A 9575-nucleotide genomic window follows, 5' to 3' on the forward strand; every position below is an offset into this window, starting at 1 on the left:
GGGGGGCCACAATATAAGGGAGAACAGGACAGGGGGCCACGATATAAGGGAAAACAGGACAGGGAGCCAAGATATAAGGGAGAACAGGACAGGGGGCCACGATATAAGGGAGAACAGGGGGCCACGAAATGAGGGAAGACAGGACAGGGGGCCAAGATATAAGGGAGAACAGGACAGGGGGGCCACGATATAAGGGAGAACAGGACAGGGGCCACTATATAAGGGAGAACAGGACAGGGGGCCACGATATAAGGGAGAACAGGACAGGGGGTCACAATATAAGGGAGAACAGGACAGGGGGGCCACAATATAAGGGAGAACAGGACAGGGGGCCACGATATAAGGGAGAACAGGACAGGGGGCCATGATATGAGGGAGGACAGGACAGGGGGCCACGATATAAGGGAGAACAGGACAGGGGGGACACAATATAAGGGAGAACAGGACAGGGGGCCACGATATAAGGGAGAACAGGACAGGGGGCCATGATATGAGGGAGGACAGGACAGGGGGCCAAGATATAAGGGAGAACAGGACAGAGGGCCACGATATGAGGGAGGACAGGGTGCCACGATATATGGGAGAACAGGACAGGGGGCCACGATATAAGGGAGAACAGGACAGGGGGGCCACGATATAAGGGAGAAAAGGACAGGGGGGCCACGATATGAGGGAGGACAGGACAGGGGGCCACCATATAAGGGAGAACAGGACAGGGGGGCCAAGATATAAGGGAGAACAGGACAGGGGGGGCACAATATAAGGGAGAACAGGACAGGGGGGCCACAATATAAGGGAGAACAGGACAGGGGGCCACGATATAAGGGAAAACAGGACAGGGAGCCAAGATATAAGGGAGAACAGGACAGGGGGCCACGATATAAGGGAGAACAGGGGGCCACGAAATGAGGGAAGACAGGACATGGGGCCAAGATATAAGGGAGAACAGGACAGGGGGGCGACGATATAAGGGAGAACAGGACAGGGGCCACTATATAAGGGAGAACAGGACAGGGGGCCACGATATAAGGGAGAACAGGACAGGGGGCCACGATATAAGGGAGATCAGGACAGGGGGCCACGATATAAGGGAGAACAGGACAGGGGGGCCACATTATAAGGGAGAACAGGACAGGGGGCCACGATATAAGGGAGAACAGGACAGGGGGCCACGATATAAGGGAGGACAGGACAGGGGGCCATGATATGAGGGAGGACAGGACAGGGGGCCACGATATAAGGGAGAACAGGACAGGGGGGCCACAATATAAGGGAGAACAGGACAGGGGGCCACGATATAAGGGAGAACAGGACAGGGGGCCATGATATGAGGGAGGACAGGACAGGGGGCCACGATATAAGGGAGAACAGGACAGGGGGGCCACAATCTAAGGGAGAACAGGACAGGGGGCCACGATATAAGGGAGAACAGGACAGGGGGTCACAATATAAGGGAGAACAGGACAGGGGGGCCACAATATAAGGGAGAACAGGACAGGGGGCCACGATATAAGGGAGAACAGGACAGGGGGCCATGATATGAGGGAGGACAGGACAGGGGGCCACGATATAAGGGAGAACAGGACAGGGGGGCCACAATATAAGGAAGAACAGGACAGGGGGCCACGATATAAGGGAGAACAGGACAGGGGGCCATGATATAAGGGAAAACAGGACAGGGAGCCAAGATATAAGGGAGAACAGGACAGGGGGCCACGATATAAGGGAGAACAGGGGGCCACGAAATGAGGGAGGACAGGACAGGGGGCCAAGATATAAGGGAGAACAGGACAGGGGGCCACGATATAAGGGAGAACAGGACAGGGGGCCACGATATGAGGGAGAACAGGACAGGGGGGCAACAATATATGGGAGAACAGGACAGGGGGCCACGATATAAGGGAGAACAGGACAGGGGGCCACGATATAAGGGAGAACAGTACAGGGGACCATGATATGAGGGAGGACAGGACAGGGGGCCACGATATAAGGGAGAACAGGACAGGGGAGCCACAATATAAGGGAGAACAGGACAGGGGGCCACGATATAAGGGAGAACAGGACAGGGGGCTACGATATGAGGGAGGACAGGACAGGGGGCCACGATATAAGGGAGAACAGGACAGGGGGTCACAATATAAGGGAGAACAGGACAGGGGGGCCACAATATAAGGGAGAACAGGACAGGGGGCCACGATATAAGGGAGAACAGGACAGGGGGCCATGATATGAGGGAGGACAGGACAGGGGGCCACGATATAAGGGAGAACAGGACAGGGGGGACACAATATAAGGGAGAACAGGACAGGGGGCCACGATATAAGGGAGAACAGGACAGGGGGCCATGATATGAGGGAGGACAGGACAGGGGGCCAAGATATAAGGGAGAACAGGACAGGGGGGCCACGATATAAGGGAGAACAGGACAGGGGGCCACGATATGAGGGAGGACAGGGTGCCATGATATATGGGAGAACAGGACAGGGGGCCACGATATAAGGGAGAACAGGACAGGGGGGCCACGATATAAGGGAGAAAAGGACAGGGGGGCCACGATATGAGGGAGGACAGGACAGGGGGCCACCATATAAGGGAGAACAGGACAGGGGGGCCAAGATATAAGGGAGAACAGGACAGGGGGGCCACAATATAAGGGAGAACAGGACAGGGGGGCCACAATATAAGGGAGAACAGGACAGGGGGCCACGATATAAGGGAAAACTGGACAGGGAGCCAAGATATAAGGGAGAACAGGGGGCCACGAAATGAGGGAAGACAGGACAGGGGGCCAAGATATAAGGGAGAACAGGACAGGGGGGCCACGATATAAGGGAGAACAGGACAGGGGCCACTACATAAGGGAGAACAGGACAGGGGGCCACGATATAAGGGAGAACAGGACAGGGGGTCACAATATAAGGGAGAACAGGACAGGGGGGCCACAATATAAGGGAGAACAGGACAGGGGGCCACGATATAAGGGAGAACAGGACAGGGGGCCATGATATGAGGGAGGACAGGACAGGGGGCCACGATATAAGGGAGAACAGGACAGGGGGGACACAATATAAGGGAGAACAGGACAGGGGGCCACGATATAAGGGAGAACAGGACAGGGGGCCATGATATGAGGGAGGACAGGACAGGGGGCCAAGATATAAGGGAGAACAGGACAGGGGGGCCACGATATAAGGGAGAACAGGACAGGGGGCCACGATATGAGGGAGGACAGGGTGCCACGATATATGGGAGAACAGGACAGGGGGCCACGATATAAGGGAGAACAGGACAGGGGGGCCACGATATAAGGGAGAAAAGGACAGGGGGGCCACGATATGAGGGAGGACAGGACAGGGGGCCACCATATAAGGGAGAACAGGACAGGGGGGCCAAGATATAAGGGAGAACAGGACAGGGGGGGCACAATATAAGGGAGAACAGGACAGGGGGCCACGATATAAGGGAAAACAGGACAGGGAGCCAAGATATAAGGGAGAACAGGACAGGGGGCCACGATATAAGGGAGAACAGGGGGCCACGAAATGAGGGAAGACAGGACAGGGGGCCAAGATATAAGGGAGAACAGGACAGGGGGGCCACGATATAAGGGAGAACAGGACAGGGGCCACTATATAAGGGAGAACAGGACAGGGGGCCACGATATAAGGGAGAACAGGACAGGGGGCCACGATATAAGGGAGATCAGGACAGGGGGCCACGATATAAGGGAGAACAGGACAGGGGGGCCACATTATAAGGGAGAACAGGACAGGGGGCCACGATATAAGGGAGAACAGGACAGGGGGCCACGATATAAGGGAGGACAGGACAGGGGGCCATGATATGAGGGAGGACAGGACAGGGGGCCACGATATAAGGGAGAACAGGACAGGGGGGCCACAATATAAGGGAGAACAGGACAGGGGGCCACGATATAAGGGAGAACAGGACAGGGGGCCATGATATGAGGGAGGACAGGACAGGGGGCCACGATATAATGGAGAACAGGACAGGGGGGCCACAATCTAAGGGAGAACAGGACAGGGGGCCACGATATAAGGGAGAACAGGACAGGGGGTCACAATATAAGGGAGAACAGGACAGGGGGGCCACAATATAAGGGAGAACAGGACAGGGGGCCACGATATAAGGGAGAACAGGACAGGGGGCCATGATATGAGGGAGGACAGGAAAGGGGGCCACGATATAAGGGAGAACAGGACAGGGGGGCCACAACATAAGGGAGAACAGGACAGGGGGCCACGATATAAGGGAGAACAGGACAGGGGGCCATGATATAAGGGAAAACAGGACAGGGAGCCAAGATATAAGGGAGAACAGGACAGGGGGCCACGATATAAGGGAGAACAGGGGGCCACGAAATGAGGGAGGACAGGACAGGGGGCCAAGATATAAGGGAGAACAGGACAGGGGGCCACGATATAAGGGAGAACAGGACAGGGGGCCACGATATGAGGGAGAACAGGACAGGGGGGCAACAATATATGGGAGAACAGGACAGGGGGCCACGATATAAGGGAGAACAGGACAGGGGGCCACGATATAAGGGAGAACAGTACAGGGGACCATGATATGAGGGAGGACAGGACAGGGGGCCACGATATAAGGGAGAACAGGACAGGGGAGCCACAATATAAGGGAGAACAGGACAGGGGGCCACGATATAAGGGAGAACAGGACAGGGGGCTACGATATGAGGGAGGACAGGACAGGGGGCCACGATATAAGGGAGAACAGGACAGGGGGTCACAATATAAGGGAGAACAGGACAGGGGGGCCACAATATAAGGGAGAACAGGACAGGGGGCCACGATATAAGGGAGAACAGGACAGGGGGCCATGATATGAGGGAGGACAGGACAGGGGGCCACGATATAAGGGAGAACAGGACAGGGGGGACACAATATAAGGGAGAACAGGACAGGGGGCCACGATATAAGGGAGAACAGGACAGGGGGCCATGATATGAGGGAGGACAGGACAGGGGGCCAAGATATAAGGGAGAACAGGACAGGGGTGCCACGATATAAGGGAGAACAGGACAGGGGGCCACGATATGAGGGAGGACAGGGTGCCATGATATATGGGAGAACAGGACAGGGGGCCACGATATAAGGGAGAACAGGACAGGGGGGCCACGATATAAGGGAGAAAAGGACAGGGGGGCCACGATATGAGGGAGGACAGGACAGGGGGCCACCATATAAGGGAGAACAGGACAGGGGGGCCAAGATATAAGGGAGAACAGGACAGGGGGGCCACAATATAAGGGAGAACAGGACAGGGGGGCCACAATATAAGGGAGAACAGGACAGAAGGCCACGATATAAGGGAGAACAGGACAGGGGGGGCACAATATAAGGGAGAACAGGACAGGGGGGCCACAATATAAGGGAGAACAGGACAGGGGGCCACGATATAAGGGAAAACAGGACAGGGAGCCAAGATATAAGGGAGAACAGGACAGGGGGCCACGATATAAGGGAGAACAGGGGGCCACGAAATGAGGGAAGACAGGACAGGGGGCCAAGATATAAGGGAGAACAGGACAGGGGGGCCACGATATAAGGGAGAACAGGACAGGGGCCACTATATAAGGGAGAACAGGACAGGGGGCCACGATATAAGGGAGAACAGGACAGGGGGCCACGATATAAGGGAGATCAGGACAGGGGGCCACGATATAAGGGAGAACAGGACAGGGGGGCCACATTATAAGGGAGAACAGGACAGGGGGCCACGATATAAGGGAGAACAGGACAGGGGGCCACGATATAAGGGAGGACAGGACAGGGGGCCATGATATGAGGGAGGACAGGACAGGGGGCCACGATATAAGGGAGAACAGGACAGGGGGGCCACAATATAAGGGAGAACAGGACAGGGGGCCACGATATAAGGGAGAACAGGACAGGGGGCCATGATATGAGGGAGGACAGGACAGGGGGCCACGATATAATGAAGAACAGGACAGGGGGGCCACAATCTAAGGGAGAACAGGACAGGGGGCCACGATATAAGGGAGAACAGGACAGGGGGTCACAATATAAGGGAGAACAGGACAGGGGGGCCACAATATAAGGGAGAACAGGACAGGGGGCCACGATATAAGGGAGAACAGGACAGGGGGCCATGATATAAGGGAAAACAGGACAGGGAGCCAAGATATAAGGGAGAACAGGACAGGGGGCCACGATATAAGGGAGAACAGGGGGCCACGAAATGAGGGAGGACAGGACAGGGGGCCAAGATATAAGGGAGAACAGGACAGGGGGCCACGATATAAGGGAGAACAGGACAGGGGGCCACGATATGAGGGAGAACAGGACAGGGGGGCAACAATATATGGGAGAACAGGACAGGGGGCCAAGATATAAGGGAGAACAGGACAGGGGGCCACGATATAAGGGAGAACAGGACAGGGGGCCACGATATAAGGGAGAACAGGACAGGGGGTCACAATATAAGGGAGAACAGGACAGGGGGGCCACAATATAAGGGAGAACAGGACAGGGGGCCACGATATAAGGGAGAACAGGACAGGGGGCCATGATATGAGGGAGGACAGGACAGGGGGCCACGATATAAGGGAGAACAGGACAGGGGGGACACAATATAAGGGAGAACAGGACAGGGGGCCACGATATAAGGGAGAACAGGACAGGGGGCCATGATATGAGGGAGGACAGGACAGGGGGCCAAGATATAAGGGAGAACAGGACAGGGGGGCCACGATATAAGGGAGAACAGGACAGGGGGCCACGATATGAGGGAGGACAGGGTGCCACGATATATGGGAGAACAGGACAGGGGGCCACGATATAAGGGAGAACAGGACAGGGGGCCACGATATGAGGGAGGACAGGGTGCCACGATATATGGGAGAACAGGACAGGGGGCCACGATATAAGGGAGAACAGGACAGGGGGGCCACGATATAAGGGAGAAAAGGACAGGGGGGCCACGATATGAGGGAGGACAGGACAGGGGGCCACCATATAAGGGAGAACAGGACAGGGGGGCCAAGATATAAGGGAGAACAGGACAGGGGGGGCACAATATAAGGGAGAACAGGACAGGGGGGCCACAATATAAGGGAGAACAGGACAGGGGGCCACGATATAAGGGAAAACAGGACAGGGAGCCAAGATATAAGGGAGAACAGGACAGGGGGCCACGATATAAGGGAGAACAGGGGGCCACGAAATGAGGGAAGACAGGACAGGGGGCCAAGATATAAGGGAGAACAGGACAGGGGGGCCAGATATAAGGGAGAACAGGACAGGGGCCACTATATAAGGGAGAACAGGACAGGGGGCCACGATATAAGGGAGAACAGGACAGGGGGCCACGATATAAGGGAGATCAGGACAGGGGGCCACGATATAAGGGAGAACAGGACAGGGGGGCCACATTATAAGGGAGAACAGGACAGGGGGCCACGATATAAGGGAGAACAGGACAGGGGGCCACGATATAAGGGAGGACAGGACAGGGGGCCATGATATGAGGGAGGACAGGACAGGGGGCCACGATATAAGGGAGAACAGGACAGGGGGGCCACAATATAAGGGAGAACAGGACAGGGGGCCACGATATAAGGGAGAACAGGACAGGGGGCCATGATATGAGGGAGGACAGGACAGGGGGCCACGATATAATGGAGAACAGGACAGGGGGGCCACAATCTAAGGGAGAACAGGACAGGGGGCCACGATATAAGGGAGAACAGGACAGGGGGTCACAATATAAGGGAGAACAGGACAGGGGGGCCACAATATAAGGGAGAACAGGACAGGGGGCCACGATATAAGGGAGAACAGGACAGGGGGCCATGATATGAGGGAGGACAGGACAGGGGGCCACGATATAAGGGAGAACAGGACAGGGGGGCCACAATATAAGGGAGAACAGGACAGGGGGCCACGATATAAGGGAGAACAGGACAGGGGGCCATGATATAAGGGAAAACAGGACAGGGAGCCAAGATATAAGGGAGAACAGGACAGGGGGCCACGATATAAGGGAGAACAGGGGGCCACGAAATGAGGGAGGACAGGACAGGGGGCCAAGATATAAGGGAGAACAGGACAGGGGGCCACGATATAAGGGAGAACAGGACAGGGGGCCACGATATGAGGGAGAACAGGACAGGGGGGCAACAATATATGGGAGAACAGGACAGGGGGCCACGATATAAGGGAGAACAGGACAGGGGGCCACGATATAAGGGAGAACAGTACAGGGGACCATGATATGAGGGAGGACAGGACAGGGGGCCACGATATAAGGGAGAACAGGACAGGGGAGCCACAATATAAGGGAGAACAGGACAGGGGGCCACGATATAAGGGAGAACAGGACAGGGGGCTACGATATGAGGGAGGACAGGACAGGGGGCCACGATATAAGGGAGAACAGGACAGGGGGGCCACAATCTAAGGGAGAACAGGACAGGGGGCCACGATATAAGGGAGGACAGGACAGGGGGCTACGATATAAGGGAGGACAGGGGGCCACGATATGAGGTAGGACAGGACAGGGGACCACTATATGAGGGAGAACTGGGGGCCACGATATGAGGGAGGACAGGACAGAGGGCCACAATATGAGGGGGGAGGTGGACAGATAGAAAGCCGAGCTCTGATTGGTTGCCATGGGCAACTAGAATAGTTCTGCTCTCAGACACTTCTGATTATCCCGACATTTGATGTACTATTACTGCATGGCAGGGGGTGCGTTCCAGTAATATGCAGTAATAGTACGTCATGCTTCTGGCGCCGGCTCCTTAAAGCTGCGGGTGTCGGGAGTACATGATAGCCGACACCCGCCTCTAACAATCGGAGATTTTTACGATCGCAGGTGTTAACCCCTAACACGACACAGTCGCGCTGACCGCGGCGTGTTAGGGGCAATTAACAGGGGATTGGAAACTCGCCAAAAATGTAAATTTATTATAAAATCCCTTTACAAAAATGTTCCAAAAAGTGATCAAAAAAAGTTATGTTTTTTGCCAAAATGATACCACTGAAAAGGACAACTCAACACGTAAAAAGTAAGCCCTGAACCAGCTCCGTCTACCAAAAAATATTAAAGATGGCGATGAAAAAACAAATGAGATTTTCTTTATATTTGTTTTTTTCCAGTAAAATTGTAAAAATATATTTAAAAAACTATATAAATGAGGTATCACCGTAACCGTAGTGACCTATAGAATAAAGATAATATAGTATTTTTAGTGTACGGTTTACGACCCCCAAAAACTACAAAAAAAGAAATGCCACGCTTTGGTATTTTATCCGCTGATAATTTGTACATTTTATGAAAAACACATTCATTTAACCAAAAAAAATTTCATTTCGAAATTGCATTCGATTTTGTTTTAACCCCTGTAAACCAATTAAAGGGTTAACAAACTTCATAAAAGTTGTTTTACGTACGTTGAGTGGTGTAGTTTCTATAATGGGGTAATTTATGGGGTTTTACTTTTATTTAGGCCTCTTCAAACCTGAGCAGGTCCCCCAATAGCAGATTTTGCGTTTTTTAATGAAAAT

This window comes from Engystomops pustulosus, chromosome 1 (assembly GCF_040894005.1).
Source record: "Engystomops pustulosus chromosome 1, aEngPut4.maternal, whole genome shotgun sequence".
In the NCBI taxonomy this organism is placed as follows: Eukaryota; Metazoa; Chordata; class Amphibia; order Anura; family Leptodactylidae; genus Engystomops; species Engystomops pustulosus.